Source organism: Pinus tabuliformis, chromosome 7 (genome assembly GCF_031772625.1).
Source record: "Pinus tabuliformis cultivar Carrire ecotype Pingquan chromosome 7, CPIR1, whole genome shotgun sequence".
Lineage (NCBI taxonomy): Eukaryota > Viridiplantae > Streptophyta > Pinopsida > Pinales > Pinaceae > Pinus > Pinus tabuliformis.
The window spans coordinates 583,763,365-583,787,006 of NC_142293.1; the positions used below are offsets into that span (position 1 = coordinate 583,763,365).

At 33.0% G+C, this 23,642-nt stretch overlaps 1 pseudogene; it reads right to left on the reverse strand.

Moving 5' to 3' along the window:
* Positions 1-11,321: 11,321 nt before the first annotated feature.
* Positions 11,322-22,148, reverse strand: LOC149248784 (protein CHROMATIN REMODELING 8-like; annotated as a pseudogene).
* Between the last annotated feature and the right edge of the window lie 1,494 nt (positions 22,149-23,642).

The window sequence follows — 23,642 nt, forward strand, 5'->3', positions numbered from 1 at the left end:
TGTCATTGGGAAGAGGAGGACCCTTGGAGGTGTTGTTACAACTACTCCAAGATCAATGAACCAGTCAATATAGCCATAGCATGGAAAGCTTCTCTGTAGGTAGTAACACCACAGGAAGCAACAACAACAATAACAATTAGCAGCAAATCGGTGTAGGAAAAGGGTAAGAGGAAGATTTATGAAAACCCAAAGGCTGAGAAAAGCTACAAGTTCAAAGAAGATCCTCTCATTTTGAAAGCAAATTTTGTAGTAGATGGAAAGAAGCAATAATGCATAAAGAGAGCAGAACAAATGAAGAGTGAAAAGAAAAGGTTGGAGGAAGCAGAAAGGAAGTTGTAGGAAATGGAGAAGAAGATGATAGAAGAACAGGAGCTAAGAAGGTGAGAGAGGGAAGAAAAGAAAAAAAAGGAACAAGAAGAAGGGAAAGGCATGATGACAAACCAAACTGCGCACATACAGGTTGAGGAGATAGAAAAACAAATAGATGAAGAAGAGGGTGAGGAGATGCAGGATGAGGAACTTTGTCAGCAGATTGAGAAAATGGTTGAATAAATAGACATGGATTTGGGACAAGAGCCACAGGACCAATATATAAACCTCATGCCGAGAGTTCTCGAGGTTGCCCCTCAGTCTCTACCACCTCTGTCATCAAATTCAGTCACGAGCGAGCAAGGAGAGGTTGTTCTCCTTGATGATGATCCAATTATGGATATGTACAATCTATCATTTGAGGAGTTTCTGTAGAAGATTGTATAGGTGTGTAGAAATCATTTCCCATATGATCACACATCACCTACATTTATGAAGGAAAGGGTGATAGTTCCAAATGTTAAAATCATCCAATCGCCATAACTAATTCCACCATGGCTTATGCAGGAGCCACAAGATCAAATGTCAAGTTCTTGTTAGTACAGAATGAACAGATGGAAAATAACTTGCAAGCGGCTAGGAAGAAGGCCGAACAATCGGTAGGATCCATAATGGAGGAGATGAGGAAAGTGATACTTCATGAAGTATCAACTCTTGAGGCCATCATGCAGAAACTCTATGATGGACTTGTCACTATGTATAAGGTGGTTGTCCATCTATATGGTTTCCAACGGCAGGGCATAGAGATTTTTTCGAACTCTCAGGGACATACAAGTTGACATCACCCATCTGCAAGAATGGACAATGAGGTACAAGGGAGCCCTGCTTGACTTGACCAAAATGATGAAGTCGTAGGCAGAGCTAGACAAGGCAAAGATCTGGATGCAGATCCAAAACCATGAGCATCTCACCACATTCATCAATAGCATACAGTATTCATATGCACAATTGTATAAGAGTTTGGATGTCATGGTGAGAATGCACAGGATCCCGTTAATTGGTTCCCTCACCGAAGCTAAGGAGATCAAAAAAGTCCAACTAGAGGTTGACAGGAACATGGAGCAGCTAAGGTGAGAGGCCACTAGTGATGACTTGGAGTTGAGCATAGAAAACATGCAAAAGTACATTGGTGGTCCTGTCGTAGTTAAGACCATGCTCCACATGCTTCAGGATGAGTTGGACAAGGGTTCCAAGACCATATAACCAAAAGATACGAAGGCAAGTGTCTGTTATAAAAAAGGCACTATCAAGCAGTATGGGGACACCATAGCACAATACCAAGCTTGGTATCATTATGCCACCGAGAGTCATCAACTGGATGTTTCCTAGTTGGTATCATGGGTACATGTGGAAAATGTATATTATTTGTAAATATGTTGTAAGTAAAATTCCAAACTTTGTCATTAGTGGAATGTGAATAGTGACTATGTAATGTAATGTGTTGTTTGTAAAGGAAGTTGATGATTCATGAGGGTAGTCAAAGAGTCACAAAGAGGAATGTCAAGGCTCACCCCACCCTTTGTTATAAATAGGACCTCATAACTCATAAAAGGGGATTTTGGGAGCCAAGCTTTTGGCTAGGCTTAGGCTTAGAGAAGGCTTGGGAGTATTTTGACGATCTTTGGCTTCTCCACAATGTAGAGTGAGTATACTTCTTTAGAGGAGAAGGTGTTATTGACTATAATGTTCCACTATTGGGGCTAGTGGCTGTTAATGGTGTATATATGGATGGAACTTTCACTTATAATAATAATAGTTGAGCCCACACCCTTTCATGCATATGTTGTTATTGTAGTTGGAGTATTCTGGTTGCTTTAGCAATGTATGTTGTTTAACTTACGCATTTCCTATGAACTAATTTGTATGGAATTGTATGAATCTTGTTGAATGTGTCTTGTTGGATTAATCAGTCACTTTGTTTTGTGGACTATTCTGCATTTCATCTTGTGATGGCATTCCGCTCATGTTTTCCTTTTAAGCTGCATACTATTATAGGTTTCTAAGTGGCACACTTACTTTTTTCCTTCATGTGTTAGAACCCCCATGCATCTCACTTGACTCGCTGTAAGGTCACACACTTGCTTCCGACCAAAGTCATCATACTTACCTCTACGCACTACCGTGGTCAAAGCACTACATTACCACCCACTGTTGGGACTTCTTACTGGGCGGATCCCCTTGAATTTTAGCGGGTACAACACCATAAACACGGCCATAATATTCATGAAAAATTCTTATGGTTTCCCTTCATCATCATGCTTATGTCCAACACATAAAAAAAATTAGCCAGTTTCAAAAACTTTAGTCCCTTAAGCCTCTACTGGTACTCCTTGAATCACTTGCTAGTTTGGACTTCTCCCATAGTCCACAAGACTTTCCACTAGTCTCCTTTCCTTATCACCAAGGATTGATCTCCCTTTTGCTTCTTCTTTGAGATCAGTTGCTCTAACATTTTATTCTTCCATTCAGGCTTTTATCAAAGGCCTCACCTTCTACTTCCCTAGCTCTCTGGATTTTGCATATTTCCTCTTAATTTTTTTTATGTCTAACAGATAATTTGAATCTCCTCATCAGGTTTTGTCTCTCATTGTCTTCCCTCTTCTATAGCAGTTGCATTAATGCATCAATTTTTTCCTTCAACTTAGTCATCTCCCTTTCAAACTCATCACTCAGCCTCCTCATGCCATTTTTCTTGGAATCCTTCTCCCCTCTCTTATGGATTTTTCTCGACCCTTCATCATGACCAATAATGTCAGCTTATTCCTCTTATTCTGTATTGTCTTCTCCATGCTCATTTGTGTGTTGCAACTTAGCCCTATAACAAGCCTCATCTTACTTGTTACCTGAACAATTCATCTCCTATTTGGTTATTGGTGTTACTCTTGGTTCTCTCCGTTGGAACCTCTTGCGCAAGCACTTTCTCCCCTCTAGCTATTACACCTTCTGCTTACCTCCTAAGGATCTCTTGTCCTCTTTACTCTTTAAATGCAACTGGGTTCTGCTGCAGTCTTCTTGCTGCAGGTTCCCTTTTTCCATTGTCTAAAGAGGACTATTGGTTCTCTCCTCAATGATTATCACACAAATTTTGATACCAAATTCCTGATAAAAAACTAGATTTACCTCCTTACCATAAGAGTCTTCTACTGTTTCCTAGATGTACTCTGCTTTAACAACTCCTCTTCAGCTCTTTGCATTCTCTATCTCCTTCTAATGAAAAATCCTCTTCCTTCTCTGCCACATGTCTCTTCATTTTCTTGTCCCATTCATTTCCCATACTTTAATAAAACAAAACATCATTATTTATAAACCTTTTTTTTTTCTTACCTCTTGGTTCTAATCCAAATCTCCACGAGGTTATCTATTCCTCTGTCTTTGAAAATTTCTGTTCACTAGTTGAAGTCTCCCTTTTAATGATTGAATTATCTGATACCACCTGATTTAAGGCCATTTAGTGGCATACCGATTACTACTTGGGATTCTTCATCCTCCATGTTCTGCAACTTAGAACCTCTCACTATCCACGCCTGCCTCGTTTCCTTTTATTGGCGGTGTTAAATTTTTTTCATGCTAAAAAATCGAAGCCCTATTTTTGTTTTACTTGGAATTTTTCCTATCTAACACCCATGACGGACACCTTCCGTCTCTAATTATATAAACAGGCCCTCAACCCAACTCCCTCTTAGCCTAAATCCTCCTCTTTTTCGTATTTCATTGATGAATTAAATTTCATTACAAAGCACCTAACCGAAGGTCTAATATAAATATTAGTGGTCCCACTAAAACGAATAGGAGGTAGGACTGACTATGATTTCAGAGGCTGGGGCATGTCTCTTAGGAGGATTATCTATGCACTCTCGACTCCAACACTTCCGACTACACCGACTCCACCTGGAAACTCTCCACACCAACTGTAACTAGCCGTGACCAATTCAATGAAGGTCAGTCTTACTATTCAAGTTGATTTACTTCAATATGGGCCCTTACTTAATGCATTAGGCAACACACTATGTTAAGGATTAAGTGCCTACAACAACGACTCACAAATTAAACCTTCTCAGTGATTTCTGTATCATGGGTCTTGACTAGCACCGTAACTTTCATGCTTCGGCTTCGATAGAGATTACCTTGAATGGAGGGTCCTTTGATCAAATCATTTATGGAAGGGGTTCCACCTCCTCGTGGCACTTTTGGCTACTAGAATAATTTGACAGAAATGATAGGGGCCTGTTTACTTACTCAATTCTACCTATCTATGTACGCTTATTTAATTTCAACTCACTTCTTAGCTCACGCTCCAATTGGAGAAATTCATGGATTCTATGCACTTTCCATTTGAATCCATAGATGCACATATAAGTTTGTAACCTATAGGGACCCTACTCATCCCTAGTGTTAACTTTAACACATATGATTTGTGGGTGCATAGACTCTCTAAGATTTATGAATTACCATATATTTGAATCAAGGTTGAATGATAATATGTGAACATACGCAACTTCTCCCTTTTGTTAGCGCTTGAAATTTCACCTCAGGCTGAGAAAGGCAAACCTCAAGGCTACATCAAACCATTCAGCCTCGTAGCTAGCCCTACGGGGCAGGAGAAGGCTCTCTCCGGTCAATCTCGGTAGATCTTCAATGGGATGAGATGACCAACAAGGTAAAACTGATATTAGGCTAGTAAACTGATTAAAAAGGTTGATTTGGGGCTTTTTGGGTTTTTTGGTGGCAAATTGAGGAATTGCAATTTTGGGTGCGGGGATTGGACACAGTTTCTGTAGGGGGTTCCTTGGGGTGAGGTAGGAGACTGTATTGATGCCTTTGATTGAGATGGATGATCAGGAATGAAAGATGAGGAGCTAAAGAGAGCAAACAATGACTTTGAATTCTCTTTAGACAGAAGAAAACATTGAAATTAAACAAATTTAAAAGCAGAGCATGGCTAGCATGAATTCATACTTTAACACTTCATTTGTTTAATATGCAGCAGTAAAGAAAGGAAATGAATCACATAACAAAGCTTACAAGAACATTGAGAAAACACACCATCAACACATGAGTCCACAAGAATCCCAAAGATGACTGCAAAACCCTGGTCTTCCTTAGCCAAAAATTGCAGAGATACAAGTGAAATAATACAATGATAGCTTCTCCCTCAAGAGTCCAACCATGAAAATGAGCAAGAAAGTACATAATATAGATGATCTAACCTCTTTCCTTGCCTCCATGGGTCGAGTTCACTATCCTAGGAGTTGTTTGAACCACTTCTAAACTAAGCACTACAAAATAGGTAGTCAAAACAACTTGTCTCTATAAACTTGGAAACCAGTTCATACATTCAATTTTTACCCTTTACATGAAAAAATCTTCTAGAAGTGTTAAACAAGAGTGAAAGTATCCAAAAAGTGTCACAATTACATCCAAGAGGACCATCATTAACCTCAGAAAGTCGAAAAGAGTCAAATCTGCATTTTCTGGGCTGAACTGGTCAAATCTGGCAAAATCTGCTTAACGGTTCGCGCCCCTTTTCTCAACGGGTCGCGCACTTTGGAGCTCTGTTTGGGGCACTTTCAGGTGTCAGAATTGGGTGCAGGATAGCTCGTTGGAAAGGTCTACGAGTCTACATTCCAACCCAACTGGAATTTTTGAATTTGGAGTTTATTTGCTCAGTCAAAACTCAATTATCCCAAGACTGCTTCAGGGGTGAGACCCGTTGAGGAGCCAAAACCTGTAAATTTCCAAAAAATGCCAAAATTACCCAAAATTCTCAAAATTTTTTGGGATTTGTGCTGTGGCTGAGCTAGTGAGTGCCATGATCTTTGAGGGATGCCTCTGCCAAGATACGGAGTGGATTGGTCCTTTTCTTCCGCCTAAGAGCCTCGGACAACCTCCTTTGGAACATTTTCATTTTGGCCTTGCATACATGCATCCTTGCCCAATAGTGATTCTTCATGTTTCTCAGCAGCTTTTTCTCTTGGTTGGCCTTAGCCAACAGCCTCTCCAAGTGGGCATTCTCCTGAATGAGCATTGACTCTCGGTCAGCAGGCAATGGATCACCGGGTCTTCTACGGTTCAAGACTCGGTCGCTACAAATCCTCCAAAGCTCATCAAGTGCTTTCTCCTCCTCTAACTGTTTGTTCCGCTGCTCCAGGTAAGTAATAGTCCATTGGGCACCCTCAAGTCTCCTTTGTACCTCAACCTCTGTAGATGATGAATGGTCATCACTTTGCTCATAAGTTTCGGTTTCTGACATGGTTTAGGAGCAAAGTGGACAAATTGAACTGCTGCCTCTGCCTGCAAAAAGTGCTGAAATCTATGCTGTTTCAAGGGGAAAAAGACATGAGGGAAATGTTAGGGGAGGGATCTTTTAACAAGGAATGGGAATATATAAAGATAACAGGGAATTTCAAGGGAAATTTTGCAAATCATTATGCATATTAGAACACATATTTGTAATAGGGAAATCATTTGCAAAGATTATTGCATATGGGAAAAACATGCATGAAAGTAAACATGGGAATATATGTATACATGTTTAATACGGGAAAAAGGGAAACCATGCACAAAACATGCTGACATGTTTACCAACAGTTTTTGTTATTTTGCACATGCATATGGTAGAGGGGAATTAGGGTTTTGAATTTTTGTTTTTTGATGCTTTGGGAAAGGGGTAGGGTTTTCAGTTTTAATGGCTAGGGATGGGGAAAGATTTGGATTTCATTTATAAGATAAAATGGGAAAAGAGATGAACATATAAATGTGAGTGATAGGGAAAGGAGGGAAGCCAACCCAAGGGAAAAATAACTTGAAACAACACAAACCCTAGCACAATTTGGTCATGAACATTGCAGCCATATAATGTCCTTTTACTTGCAAAATTTTGATCATAAAAGCATGCCCATGACATCCACCATTCATAACAACAATTAATCCATGTTTAGAGCGCCTACCTCGAGCAAATTCGGTGATTTGGAAGAAGATTAGGGAAATTTCCTTGAAGTTTGCAGCCAAGCGGTTCAACGGGTCGCGCAGGCCGCCCAACGGGTCGCGCCCCTCCCAACGGGTCGCGCACGTTGATTTTTTGAACTGCAGAAGGGCTTTGGACGAGTCGCGCACCACCCAACAGGTCGCGCACCTCTCTCGACGGGTCGCGCCCCTCTCAACTGCCCGAAATCGCTGTAATTTTGCTCCTTTCTCTCAATCACTCTCTCTATCTCTCTTGCAAGCGTTAGAATGCACAATGAGAGTGAAAGGAGGGAATTTGGGCTTTTATAAGTCTCATTTGAAAAAAATTCATTTACAAACCCACTTTCTAATGTTTTTCTTTTGACACTTTATAACACTGATTTTTGGTTTCCTTTATCCTGAATTTGACTCATTGAGTGCTTTGACTTGATTCTTTTTGCAGGTAGATCATTTGAGGAACTTTGGCAAGGGGACCTGGGTTACTGCTGCCCTTTTGAAAACTTTTTGGAATTTCATTCTTTTTACAAAAATTTAACATGACCTTGGCTTTAAAGACAGAGTTTTTAAATCCAAGGTTAAAAATGAACTGTACATGATGAAAATATCAAAGAAACATGTTTACAATCCTCCCTCTGGCTTGCTGGGCACTCAAGGACTTTCAAAGACATGACCTTGCAGGGATAAATGACCAAAACCCTAGACCTAGGACCTTTGACCTTGAGACAAAACAAGACAAGCTTGAAAGAGCTTGATGACTGATATGACCTGATCCAGCAAAACCAAGAGGGGTGCAAATAAACCAGCTCCTCCATCAGGGTTATGGCATGCCTAACGGGATGCAAAATTTGACACTGATGAGACACCTACTAATGCAAATGCAAAGAGCTTTGATCACTGATGGAGGGCTTTCAAGACCGACACTAACACCTTTGAAAGCCCTTCAATGCTACACTACCTCCTCCATTTAAATTACAAAGGAAAAATACAATTCAAGGTTTGCCCTATCTAACCTCCAAGTCATTAGAATTACATTTACGAAATGATTGTGCAAACAAGTAAAACAAAAGTATACGGAGAAAATTTGAAATTCATCATTACCAAGAATTATGTACATGATATTTACAGACCTTTTGTATTAAACTTCCTTTTTAATTTACTGGGAGTTTCTTCCTCTCGAAATTCATTAGACTTCCAATTCTAGGAGACCTTTCATTATCGTATTGCACACACACTTACATATAAAAACACTGGCTGAAAAATTATCTCAACAAAAGCATTAAAATGGAACATTTGTCCAATAATTTAAAATTGCCAAATTCCTACCTTACACTTTTTGCATTTACAAAGGCCCACTTGACCTATCACAAAAACAAAATAACAAGTCAACAAAAATTACAACGAGACCCTTCAAAAATTAACAAACTACAATTCTAATTTGTACACAAAATAAAATCGTTGTTTTAAAATTTACATGGCCCCCTTGGGTCTTAAATAAAACTATTTGCCTGGAATGATACCACTGCATCACCCTTAACCCAAATTTTTGCATCACCCTTAACCCAATTTTTTTTTTCTTTCTTTGTCTATTGTTTATCCTATATTTCTATTGTTTATCCTATATTTCTATAAAATTGTTTCAAGTTGTTTTATTGAAATTAAAAAACAATTTTAACTTTTCTCAAAACGTTACATTTTATAAACAAAAATCCTCCACCCTAAATTAGCAAACACTATAACACAAAATAAACCGTTTTGATGAGTGACCAAAGTGCACCTTGCAACCATCTTCCTCTTCGTCCGTCCTCTATACTATTGTTTCGTTGTCTTTATATCAATGGAAAGGATGAAGAGTTTTGTTTAGTTGTATTTACATCTTGGAAAGGATGAAGAGTTCGGCCTTATATCGGAAAGGATGAAGAGTGGCCTTCATATTAGTCATTGTTTAATACTTTAACATTCTTAATTTTGTGAATCTTTAAATGTTATAGTTAAAATATTAAAATTTAATTAAAATATATTTATTTTAATATGATTTTAATATTTTATTTTTCAAAATATAATCTTACTTTTAAGAAATTGGTTTGTTATTTGTTCCAGTGAGTCATGTTCTATATTCGATATGTCGGTTTCATTCTAATGTGAAATATACTTCCAAGTGTGAATCAATTCTAAAGAGATGCACTTGGTTACTTTATGTTATAATTATAAGTTTTTCATTAACTCAAATGGCGGTTTCATTCTCGTGTAAAATATACTTCCTAATGTGAATCAATTCTAAAGAGATGCAATTGGTTGCTTTATGTTATAATATAAGTTTTTCATTAACTCAAAATGGCTTGATATTATGACTTCGGCGGATTTTCTTTCTTTCTTTCTTTGTGGTGGTGGTATAGTTGCTATCATTGAGCATGGGATCATAATTTTAAAAAGAATGTGGAAGTGATTTGCAATGTATTTTATAAAAGTGGGAGTAATTTTAATTTGTCAATATTATACCAAAGTATATATTTATCAAGCATAAAAAGAATATTATAAATGTTTTCTCTTCTAAAATGCTTGATGGCACTCATCGGGAGTTAATTAAAATATAAATCATATAAATTTATTAACATATAATTTCGATTTTTTATGTTATTATTTTTTTAATTATAACTTAAATAATAATAATGATATGAATTATAATTTCTAATCTTTTATAAATATTTAGTCATACTTTCCAAACCTAATCTACCATACCATACTTATTATAAGCCCTATTATAAATTGTACCATCTTCAAATAGGAGTTTTGTTATTTCAACAATTTTTGTATATGAAGCAGATATATTGTAATCACTTTTTAGTTAAAATAAATTGACTTTAAATAGTTTTGAAATATTAAAATAAATATTTAATAATTATAAAAATAATTTTTTATATTTTTGAAAATTGTATTCTAATTTTCTAATTAAACAAAGATTATGTGCTTTAAAATGCATTTGTTAGAATAAAAAAAATAATTAAAAAGATAAAATCTAAAAATTCTATTGTAACTCCAAATAACACTTCAACCGTATTATATACATATATGTTAAATACCAAACTGTACTATAGATATCCTATTTAATTTTCACCCTAACTTCATTAATTCATAGTTATATTATGTTATTTTATTTTTCATTTTTGTAGATTGATCTATCCATAGTTCGTGACATAAACTCTGCTGATAATGCCACACATTAAAATTTTGGATTCGTCAACAAAAGCAAAATGAGGAAAAAACAAAGGGCAAGTTTTAACAACAAGTCACTAAGGCAATGATTGTCCGGTGGCTGGCTATACCCATCATACATGTGTCTATGCTACTCTCAAAAGCTTGAAGCAACATACATTGATGATTGATGTTCAAGCGAGTCTAGCTGATACAATTGGACGGCTCCACTGCACCTCTATTAGTGGAATCCATTTATTCGAGGGTACCTTTATTCGAGCTCCTTGCTTTAAAGAAAATCTTAACTGAACCACCAACTTAACTACGATGGTTGCTTGTCGGCATATTGTTTGGTTGCATGGTGGAGAAATAGAATTCCCAAATTGTTCAATGGCTTGGTGGAGAAGGAGAATTCGTTCGAGATCAAGAAAGTGGACACTAGACTTTTCGATTTCATTCCTGTGCCTCGAGGTTGCTCTGAAAACCTTTCTCTTCATTTAACCGGAGGTTGTTGCTGCAAATTCACAGGTAAGTTTCTGCCCAAATATGATTCGGTTCTCTCAAAATTTTATTCATTTGAGCAGTTAAATACCATTATAGAACCTTCATATCCATTTATATTGAATAGATGATTTAATTCGCTCACAATTTTCTTCATTTGAGCAGTTAAATACCATTATAGAACTTTCATATCCATTTATATTGAATAGATAGGCCCAACAACATTAATTGATATAGATAATCCAGTAACTACTTAATGGTAGTTAACTGTTCAGGAATATTTGTAGAGTGTTGTGTGTTTAGCGACGGGTAGTAGGTCTGTAGCTTCCAGGTGGCCTTTCATATCCATTCACCAGTCTAGGGGATGCTCTAGATACTATTTGGCACTCTATCCTTACACCTATAACACATTCCCAATTACCTCGTATCCACACAAGAAGATTGCCAGAACTCAAGGCCTTCCCTAAGGAGGCTCTGGTAAGACCTGCTCTCAAACCATGGGATGTACTTGCTCCATTAATCCTGGAATATTCAGTAGAACCAGAAACCAATTGGGAATTTTCTTTTTATCCAAATCTCCTCCTTACATCCGCTGGAGCTCCAGATGCACCAGAAATTCATGTCCATGTCGGGATTGATATGCTATCTTCCCGTCTGAGCATCCGTGATTGTCCTAAAGCTTCAACTACTCTTTGTGAAACTAGAGAAGCTTCATCTTCTCTTCATCATTAATGTCAAGAATAGCATCAGGATCCATAGAGCTATGAATTCCATTACCCACCAAGACTTTTAATATATCAGATTCATCCGTATTTGAGGCCTCTTCTTTAGGTTCAACCTTTTCTTTCCCTTTCCTTCTAGGAATATCTTTGCCGCGGCCTCCATCACACTTGCCACGAGTTGAAGTATTTTCACCTTGTCTAGGAACAAAAGATACTTCTTGTATGTGATGTTCATACTGATCATCTAACTTGATTTCTCAAGCCAATACACTGAAAATGCTAGATGTATCTATTTTATCCCGACCTAGGTCACATGTGTTGTACCTGTATCTGCATTCATTCATAATCTCCTGAATATTTCATGTTGACTGCAAAATTCTGGCATGAAAACATATAACCATGAACAAGTTAGTTTTCTATTTGCGTTCTGACGCTCTAGTTTCAGTTGTCCATGAAGAAATCATGTTTAAACCATTTCAAGGTAACAACTCCTATCACAAAGAAATTCTTCTACCAATCGACAATTTTCACCATCATAATCCAGAAAATGAGAATAAAAAAAACTCTTCCTCGGTGCAGAGATCATTGCACCTAATATCTCCTAGTTTTGCAGCATATTGTAGGCTCAATCGCTCAAGAATTCTATTTTGAAGCTCAACAATATTCCTTAACTGCGAATTGTTGAATAATGGCTGCGAATTGTTGAATAATGGCATGAAATTGTTTGCAATTCCGGGAGGACGTTCACCAATAAATCCACTAAGATGAGCTCCAACAGGATTGAAATACGTTGGTTTAATTGCACATATCAAAATCCCAACAAATGAATGAGATCATCAAATTATGTTGATAAGAACAAATTGACTTATGTGTGATCCTTTTGGAGAATATTGAAACTTCTACATGCTCTGATGAGCGAACTTCAATGCTTTTAGGTGATGATATTCCTTTAATTATTGCTTTCATAAAGAAATTATGCAATCTTGTTTCTGGTATTGTGAATAAAAAATGTATAAAATAATGAAATGATAATAAAATTTGATGGTTTAATTGAGCATAATCCCTATTGCAGTATTTTTTGACCAAGACATGGAATGTGGAGGGGGTTGCTAGTGGTTTCTGGTTTTTTAGCCGAGGGGTGTGCAATTAACCAGATTACGCCAAGTATGAAAAGTTGTTTTAACGAAACAACTTATTGCGGACCCCTCTTCCGTTAAACATCAAACCACCTAGGGTCTGCAACTAAATCCCCTCCGTTGATTTGTGGGCGCATCTAATCGCCATTGAAACCTGCATCTAATTTACCTGTGCCGTTTTTGTCCACCTTTAACACTTAACACTTGGATAATATAATTGACATGCTTGACATCTAGCATTTATCTGTTGGTGACTCATTGCTAGTATTAAACATTTTTTGCTGGTGTTCGTTTGACACTCCATCTGGGAGCTAGTCTCGGTGCGTTCTACTTTGTTCTATGCCGAAACAATATTCCATATGCTATATATGAAAACATTTTTTTTTTTTAATATAAGCCAACACATTATAGAAAACATGATGCATAATAGTTATAGTTTTGATAATAGATAATAACAATCATAGTTATAGTAATAGCTTCTATAAAAAGTTCACAGTTATGGTTAATCAGAAAGAAATATATATATGAATATTGATTTTTATTTTAAAGTGTTTTATGATGGTTTTAACACGATTATTGTTTATATTTTATTTATAAGGAATTTAGAAAATTTAAGAAAATAAACATGAATGGGATGTAATTATCAAAGGCACCAAGCAAGAGTTCACTTGTTTTGTTGGTGGTTGTGTTGGGAGCTTTAGTCAATCTAAACTATCTAGCCTTAATCACCCTCATGCTACCATGCACAATCTTCCCCAATTCCTCCACATCAAAGAGGTTGAGTAAGAGATGAAAATGCTAAATAGGTTTTCAAATCAATAAGTGAAGTTAAAAGATAAAATGAAAAATTACAATATGATTTAGATGCAAGATTATGTTGTGCACGACAACAAGCATATAAAATATTTTTCAATGAAGATATAAAAGATTTTTCAATGAAGAAATGCTTTCAACTGTAAGTATTTATTAATATTTATTTGCATATATTTTTTAATAATATAAATTCATTGTTGTGGACTGAATTCATTGAAACTTGTTTTTATAGTCAGTTGCTACATTTGATCAGCTCAATGATACTTCAAAGCAACAAAATTGTGAAAAATTCACAATTAAGATCAGAGTATACCTTGTAGATATGTGGACACAATGAAGCGCATAGATATTACTTTAAAAGGGAAAGTAAGGACTGAGGTTCCTGATGATGTAGGGTAAGAAGGATTAAATGGGCACACCCATATATTAAACTTTGATGAAACTAATAATAACAATGACAACATAGTTGAGTTCATTTTTTTTGCAAGTATTAATTTTCTAGACATTTTAACAATACATGATATTTATATTTATTATAATTGTATAGTAATTTCCTATTGTTATTGATATGCATATCCTAATAAACAATATTCCGTAGAGAAATCTCCACATAATTCGGTTGCTAAATATAGATCCATCTACTTGGATATACATAAAACTTCAAGCTACCAACCATTACGAGGCTCTCCAAGATTTCAAGGGGTTATTGGTCCAATAAGTTTTTAATCCATATAACCTATTCCACAAAAATATTAATATATAAATCGTTATCTTTTACCATAATGATGGGATGAGAAATGGATGTTTTGTATTTTATATTGTTATCCTTTATTTGTTTTGGTTGTGTGTGTGTGTGTTCTTTCTTATTTATGGTGCAGGTGTTGCCTTTGGAACTAGTGCAATCAATGACAACCCCAGAACATGGTCAATGTTTTAAGAAATATGGAAATGGAATGGTTCAAATGCTACAACCATCTCCACATCCAATGTCACAATGCAAAGTAAGTTTATATTTGTTTATACTCTTATAGTTTTATCATATTTTTACATTTAATTCTATCTGAGTCACATCCTTATATCTATGTATAATCTATTTTTCATAGTAATGAATATACATCTCCCAAAACTCCTTTGCACATGTATGATAGTGGACATGATAGTCAACGAAAATCACATTTTCCTCAACCATTGCAACATTCATCTCGACTCCAAGCTAATTTAAGAGAGGTATGTTATATACCATATATCTTAGCTCATAATAACATTGATATAGATTTTTATAATTTGAAACTACATAGCTAGTTAATGCATTGTCTTTTGGCTTTCGTTACATGGTCCCCATATTTTCATTATATATTTGTGGATTTTTATATTTATTCATAATGTTGTAATTTTGACAAAAAAAGGATAAATGTTGATGCTATGGCTAAAAGGACCAAAATCACGCCAAAGGACTTGAAAGCATCTGGGTTCAAGTCATGCAAACAATACATAGAGCATATATGTTCAACTAACATTTCTCTCAGTAAACCCACTAGGTTTGCTACTTTGAAGTCTAAACAATCTAGCAAGTTTAAATAACTTGGGCTACAATATTAGAACTTTAGCCATTGTTTTGTCTATAAAGGGGCTATAAGGGAAGTTTCAATAAATTAACTTTATTTTATTTTAATTTTTAAATGTTTTGAATACCAATACTTTTGGCACCTAAAACATAAAAGATACATTTTGTTTAATGAGAACTAGTTTTATTTAGATATATAAAGTATTTGAATAAAGAGATTTGTTTGTGGAATATTACATGTGCTCCCTCCAACTAGGCATATATCTTTATCATTTTTTAACATCAAAAGTTTTGAAGAAAACTTGTTAAGTTTGATGCTAGTTTGAATGTGATTAGTGTGTTTAAAAGTGAAATTTGGTTCATAACAAATGTTGTTCCAAAGGTATCAATCTTTAGAATATTATATATAGTTTAGTCACATGTTTTGTTGGTATTTCTCTGCACTATGGATAGGTAGAAATCTATGATATTCAAGATAGCATTTGAGTCATTGAAGAGCTAGTGATAAAAATGCAAAAAAAATTATGACTTTTATTTACCAAATATTATATACAATATATGTATTTAAAGTTGCATATTTTGTTTGAATGCATTTGTTTTTCATAAAAAATGTTAATAATTGTTCATTTAAATTTAAATGTTAACAAATGATAAATGTTTTTATCTTCTAAATATAAAATATTCTTATAATTATGATTATAAAGAAAAAAATGTATCCTTTTTATTGATTTGAATGTAAACTTTATACATAAAAAATGATTGTCATTGTTTTCAAAAGTGTTATAAATAAAACGAATTATCATCTTTATAAATTTCATATGGATTGAATTTCACCTTAAATCTTCTACTAAATAGATTTTTTTTCATGGTTTATTTTTTCAATATATAAAGATGAATCATTTTAAAATAATTTTGGTAGTTTATCTTTACCACTCCAACTAAATACAACCAAGTAAAATTGACTTGTTTTTTAATATAAATACTTAAATATTAAACCATATTCAAAATTGATAAATAAATATGAATACATAAATGTATAATATTATATTATAAATTTATAAGTTTTATCTAATGGTAATATTTTTTAAAACATTAAATAATGACAAAATTCCATCTCTATTATCATAATTTTTATTAATATAAAGTATGTGTATGCATAATTAATATTTTAATATTTATTATTAATATCTTATAAAATATAAATAAATTTTTATTATAATGTTACTATATAAAGTTAATATATAAAGTAATCATGTCAATGTTAAATAAATTTATATAAATTCATTCTATTTATATATATTTAGGAAGTATCTTCCAAATCCATTCAAAAGAACAAGAAATATTTATCATATAAATGCTTAATAAGAAAAAACTATATGAAAGGAATTTCTTCATTCACCATATAGCTATAACAAACCACTTATATAAGACTTTATCTATTCTTAAAAAATCATAGTAGATCAAATAACAAACCATAGTAGTGCATATATTACCATTTGACAACAATGTTGACATTGAAATTCGAACAATTTTTAGAACAAAAATGAAATCTCAAAAAAAAATCATTTCATTCCATTAGAAATGTTTAAAAAAATCTTTTTAATTTTGTAAAGTTATTTGTAGGCCTTGAACCTATTCTCTCATAAGTTTGTTGCCTGCTTCCCTATCACAAACATCTACACATTGTCAAATGGTTGACTCCATCATCCATAAAATCTAGAAAGTCTCATTAAAAAATTGTGAGATGGAGATTCATTTCTAATTAAATTTTAAAAATAACAGTTTATAGTCAATTTTCAAATTTTTAAAGTTTTTTTCTATATTATATTTTAAAATTTTCTTTTAAATTTAAAATAAAAAATTATTATAAAACTATTTTTTCCCAATTTTTTAACCTTTTAATAATTAATTTTTTAACCTTTTAATAATTAATTTGTAAAGTTTTAATTTTAGTTTATTCAGATTTCTATGAATTATTATATATAATAATTGTTTTCATCTATTTAATATGATATATCTAAAATTTATAATAAAACTTATATATAAATATAAAATGAAAATTATGCAATCAAATTTATATAATTAATATAATTTTTATATAAATTAAAATTAAATCAAACCTATATAAAATTTAAATTTTTTACTATTTTGAATTCAAATATTATATATAACCAAAATATTATTTATATATAATTTTATATTAATTTGAATTCAAATATCATATATAACTATATTAACTATATATAACTATATTAACTATATTTATATGTACTCTAAATAAAAAGTATATACTTTTGTATTATTCAAATACTATATAATATTAATATAAATAATACTATCCATATTAATTATTAGAATGAGTATTCCAGAAATAGGTATGTTAGATTATTTATCAATTTCAATATAAATATTATATATTATTAACGTTTAATTTAAAGAGGAAATATGGAAATTCTAATTTATGCTTTAAAGTTTTTAATATTTTTCTAAACTTGTGCTTAAAAATATCTTAAGCATTTATTCGTTATAATGATGGTAGAATTTTAATTATGCTTTGGTGCATATTTAAAAGAAAGTTTTGTATATAGACATGGTTTTTATTTTCAAATATTGTATATAATATATGTGTTTAAAGATGTATATTTTGTTTGATGCATTTGTTTGATATACAATGTATTAATAATTATTAATTTAAATCTAAATGTTAATACACGAAAGGTTTTTATCTCCAGAATATAAAATATTTTTATAATAATGTTTTCTATATTATTTACTTTTTGATTATAATTAAAGTTTCAAAGTTTTACACATCGTTGGTTGTAACATCAATTACATTTTAGATATTGTATAATCACCCTCTTGAGTGATGAAGGAGTTACACATATTTCTTCTACTAAAAGGTAGAAGTAGCACATATGGATGAAATTAAAATTATTTATTGCCAATTACATTATCTATCTAATTATGTTATCTATAATGGACATTGAAGTGTTTTGTTTATAGCTGACACTAAAATATTTTTTTTGTTATTAATATTTCTGTTCAATATTGAATAATTTCCATTATTACATTTTTATGTAGTTATTATTTTATTTATCTTAATTTAACGTTACTTGAGGAAAACAATAATTAATATTAATATTAATACTAAATAAAATTTTTATTATAATGTTAGATTTAGTTACTATATAAAATAAATATATAACGTAATCACATTAATGTATAGGCAAAATATATTATATTTATATTCATCTTTTAGGGGGGAGGTGGGATATCTTCCATATCTATTGAAAATAACTAGTAATTTTCATCATATAATTGCTTAATAATAAAAAAATACATGAAATGAATTTCTTATTCGCCTTAAATAGATAACAAACCATTTATATAATACTTCACTTATTCTCAAAAAATCATAGTAAACTAAAGAACAAACCATAGTAAACCATAATAGTGCATATATTACCATTTGATATCAATGTTGACATTAAAAGTACACCAATATTTAGTATAAGAACTGAATTTTAGAACTAAGTCTCCTCTAAGAATAGTTCATTACATTTCATTGGAAAAATAGTTCATTTCATTTCAAAAATTAGTTCATTACATTGCATTGGAAATTTTGTTTAAAAAATAAAGACACTAATACCTTGTAAAATGGCTCATATGCCTCTGAAGTTATTCTCTTCTAAGTTTATTTTTGCTCCCCTATCACAAACATCAACTTTGGTGCACCTTCATTGTCTAGAACTGCATGACAATAAAAACATTAACAAAGAAAAAGATTTAGCATTGTTAAAAATAATGTGAATATTACTAAGAAAAAAATCATTCCCACATATTATGAGTATAAGATCAGTCGAACCCATATATAAATTTATGATATGTTTTAATTTGAATTCAAATATTATAGAAAATGATAACATTTAAAGGAGTAACATTTTTCCGAACTAACATTATGTCAATGTGGTTAGAGGAATCCGAATTTGCCCATGATTATTTTATCCATGCACTGAAATTATTAACTTTGATAAAAAGTTTACCTTTCATGAAACTTCACATGTTCGAATATGGAATTAATGGGCTTACCAACATGTTTATGGAAATTTCTTGAATTGCTACATTATTTGATATAGATTTTGTCAGAAACAATTAAAAAAAAGAAGAATTTAGAGTTGATTGAATGACATAAAGTAATAAATATTTAATTAGATAAGCACTGGTTCAATTATATATAAAAAAAACATTATAGAATAAATGTGCACTTGTTGAACCCTTGACAATATCATCTAAAAATGATTTTCGAATGTTAAAATTGGCAACTAGGGCCAAACTCCATCGGTCATCTTATTCATGGCTGATAATATTTTTCCTAGATTCCTCTCGTCGAGAGGTGTAGGATTGTTCTAAAGATCATCCGATTCCGATAAGTATTTATGGAGATATGAATTTATTTTGATTATGGAATAATTATTAAGCCGACCAGCAACTCATGTAGGCTTAGAAGCCCAACGGACGCATCTATTCATCATCAACATTTGTATATAAATACACGAGTTCTTTTCCTCATTTGGACACACACTGATCATCACATCTCTCTCTCCCTCTGGTGTGCGGCGAAATCTTGCACTGGTGTGCAGCGAAATCTTGCACTGGTGTGTGGCGAAATCTTGCACTGGTGTGCGGCGAAATCTTGCACTAGTGCGTGGTGAAATATTGCACTGGTGTGCGGTGAAATCCTGCACTGGTGCGTGGTGAAATCTTGCCCTGGTGTGCGGAGAAATCTTTCATTGGTGTGCGGTGAAAACTTGCACTAGTGTGCGGCGAAATCTTGCATTGGTGCGCAGCAAAATATTGCACTGATGCGCGGAGAAAACTTGCACTGGTGCACAGCGAAATATTGCACGGGTGCATGGAAAAATCTTGGACTGGAGCGCGGCGAATCTTGGACTGGTGCACCACGAAGTCTTGGACTGGTGCATGGTGAATGACTCACCAGTGGAAACTTGACAAGATCGATCTAGGGTCTACTGCCCTAGTTTAGGGCTGATCTGGGGTTTGCTGCTACTGATATAAATAAGATATTTGTACTATTTCTCTCTGCTAAATTATTGAAGATATAGGAAGATTTGATCAAAGGGTTTTTCCATATTGGGGTTTGTCCCTGGCTAGCCGCCACATCTTGTGTCTCTTGTCTTGGCTTGTTTTCTTTCGATTGTTTAATGTTTTATCTGCACTTTACTTAATGTACATGTGATTGCTAATCTGTGGATAATAATAAGAAAAAGAAGTAAACTGCTCTAAGCATAGAACATACCATAATTTAACATCGAACATGTCTTTGTTCATTATGAGATGTAGATCCCTCAATATTTCTATGTTATTTTGAAGAAAGTACTTTCATTTGCTTGTCCATTCTCTTCCTTGACTTTGAGCAAACTTGCCCAACCTTTTCAAATTGTCATTTTTCCTTGAATTTCTTTCATGACCACGTCGTATCTTTTTACTTTTTGGGCTCAAAAAACTATATTTCTCTTAGTCATAATTCTTGATGGAGACATCACAATGGAAAAAATTGTATTTGTCTCTTCACTAATTTTTCTACACATCTCATCAATTCCATTATCAATTTCTTCTAAATTCTCCAATTTTGTAGGCAAATGGTTTAATATATCCATTATCTTTTTGTTGATTGATGCACGTACAACTTTTGATCTATCAATCTCAGAGATTGAATTGTTCAATGTCATAGTTTCAAAATCAATAGGTTCTGATAAAATAGGCACATCGTGAATGCTTGATTGGTCTTGAGGCAGTGGGCTCATTGTACCTGCTTGATTTAAATCAACTAAAAATCTATGACTTTTGGTAACTAGACTAGAAAAATTTGGCAACATGTTAAAGTCCAAACCATGTTCACTGGCCCACATTTTAACTTTGAAGATATGCTTACAAAAATTTCCATTCAATGCCCAATCACAACTATAAAAATTAAACTTGGACCCTGTGTATATGACATTATACTAGGTATGAGGAGTATCCTTATTTTGGCTACGAACCATAAATTCATTTATACTCTTAGGGTCATGCAGACAATCTTCATCTCATATCTAAATTTCTCTAGACTTTGAGAGAGTCTCTTGTTTCTTACACTTTGTAGGCTTTATAACTCCTGCTTCTTTTAAACATTGATTGTGAATATAATATAGTTCAACTTTTTTCAACAACACAAATATTAGCCAATCCACATGTTTGTGGCAGGCATTATTTGCCTCATATAAGTACCTATATTTTAGATGCATATGGTAGGACTCAATTGTGTTGTTCGTATCTTGATTAGAATGTGGAAACTTTTGATAAGTTTATTCCCACATATCGGGAAAAAGTTATGACTAAAAATTATTATCAACTAAAAGATAATGACTAAAAACATTCAATTACAAAGTAATAGTCATGATATGATGTTGCATAACACTTACATATTTTATCATTAGATAGCCAAGTGGTGTCAAAATATTTCAAAAAATGTTCCTCTTCACTAAATTCAGAAAATATTCCTGCAACAACTTTTCGTACTGACTCATCATCCTTGCATGAGTGCATGATTTTCCCTAAAGCACGTAAAATGCAGACTTTGTTTTCTTTTACTTTAACTTTGTTTCCAACATTTTCACCCATGCTCGATGGGTGTGCCATACACATAATAGGATGGAGGAATTAGTTAGACACCTGAATGGTACAATGATAGAATATAGTAAATTATAAATGAAATATATTTTTCATGTTTCTTTTGTAAAAACAAATATGGTACCTTAATACCTGAATATCAGTAGCAACATCATCTGTGATAAATGCTTTTACATTCCAATCTGGACGCTCTTTCATCCCCATTGCAAATAAAGTTGCCAACCATTTTTAATATCATCTCTGTTATCGCGTGAAGAAATCACCCAAGCCACTGGGACACCATTACGATGTTTGTCAAATACCATTAATGTGTAGAGTTGATACTACATTAAAAACACATTATTATAAGTATTATGTTCAACAAAAAAGATGTATTTTTGATCACCATAGGAATCAAAATATTGATAATACACACCCCATATATATGTGTACTAAATGTAGAATCCGTTGACATAGAATTGTTGTGTGAATGTTTCACCATCATCGAACGAATCTAGTTTGTTTGTATGCCTATAATGAATGATATGTTTTGCACAATATCCTATTTTTGATAGCAAAAAAATTGGCTGGAAATAGATTGTACCAACATTCGACACTTGTTGGATCATTTTCATCCCTCATATATTATTTTTGTCTAATATTATTGTAAATGTTAGAAATATCCATCTTTGTCATTAAAGTGCCTCAACCCACCCGTGTGAATAACTCGGCAAATTGGTTTTCCACATCAAAGATTAATTTGTCCTAAACCATTGTGGCATTAAAACCATCTTCAACCATAATTTTCACACTATCTCATAAATCGAAAGATATATGTGGTGCATACATGGACATTTAAGGTTTTGCCACTACATTCTTTCCATGACATAAAGCACCATATCTATCAAAATGTCTACACTCAGTGTATGTTATAATAGCATCATTTAGATGCACATAAAGACGATGCATGATGAAGTGACATCTACAACCAACTTTTATGCTTTGGTGTGGACTCCGTTTTTTGTTGTTGTTGATCCTTTTGGATTCTTTGTATTTTCATCATGTCTGTATCTACATGTCGACTCGGGACCATATGCACACCAATAACTAAATAAGAACAATGATAAGAAATTAGAAAACATGTCTACACATTTTGACTTCATTTGAACTTGAATTAGATGTATCTAATTAATTAAACAAATAAAGACTCACATGGTATATTCGATATATGTGTTAATGTGAGCACATATAACATCCTCCACTTTTTTAGATCGATTTGTACTAACAACAAATTGAGTGGGAGCATCTTCATCTAATTTCTCTCCATTTATAAAATCTTCTAGTCGACTATAAGGAATAATAGCTATTTGATCCCCTTCAATTTCGTTCCATGTTAGATCTTTAGCAGAAAATTCTATCATATCTTCTAGGTCTTCAGTGTCCAACTCCATAATTTCATCCCACTTTCCCATTTATAGAGTACCTATAAAAATTTGAAGTATTAGGAGAACAACAAATATGACAATAAGCTTTTATAAATATTTTCCTATATGTGCTTCCTCATCCACATGTGTGGCTTCTAGATATGCATGTTGATATATCTTTGTGCAATTACAAAAGTCACACATACAAAAGTCCAAAGTGCATTTATAAAAGTTAATTTCTCTATATATGTTTGTTTATCTATATACATATACATAAGTGTTTGCATATATAGAT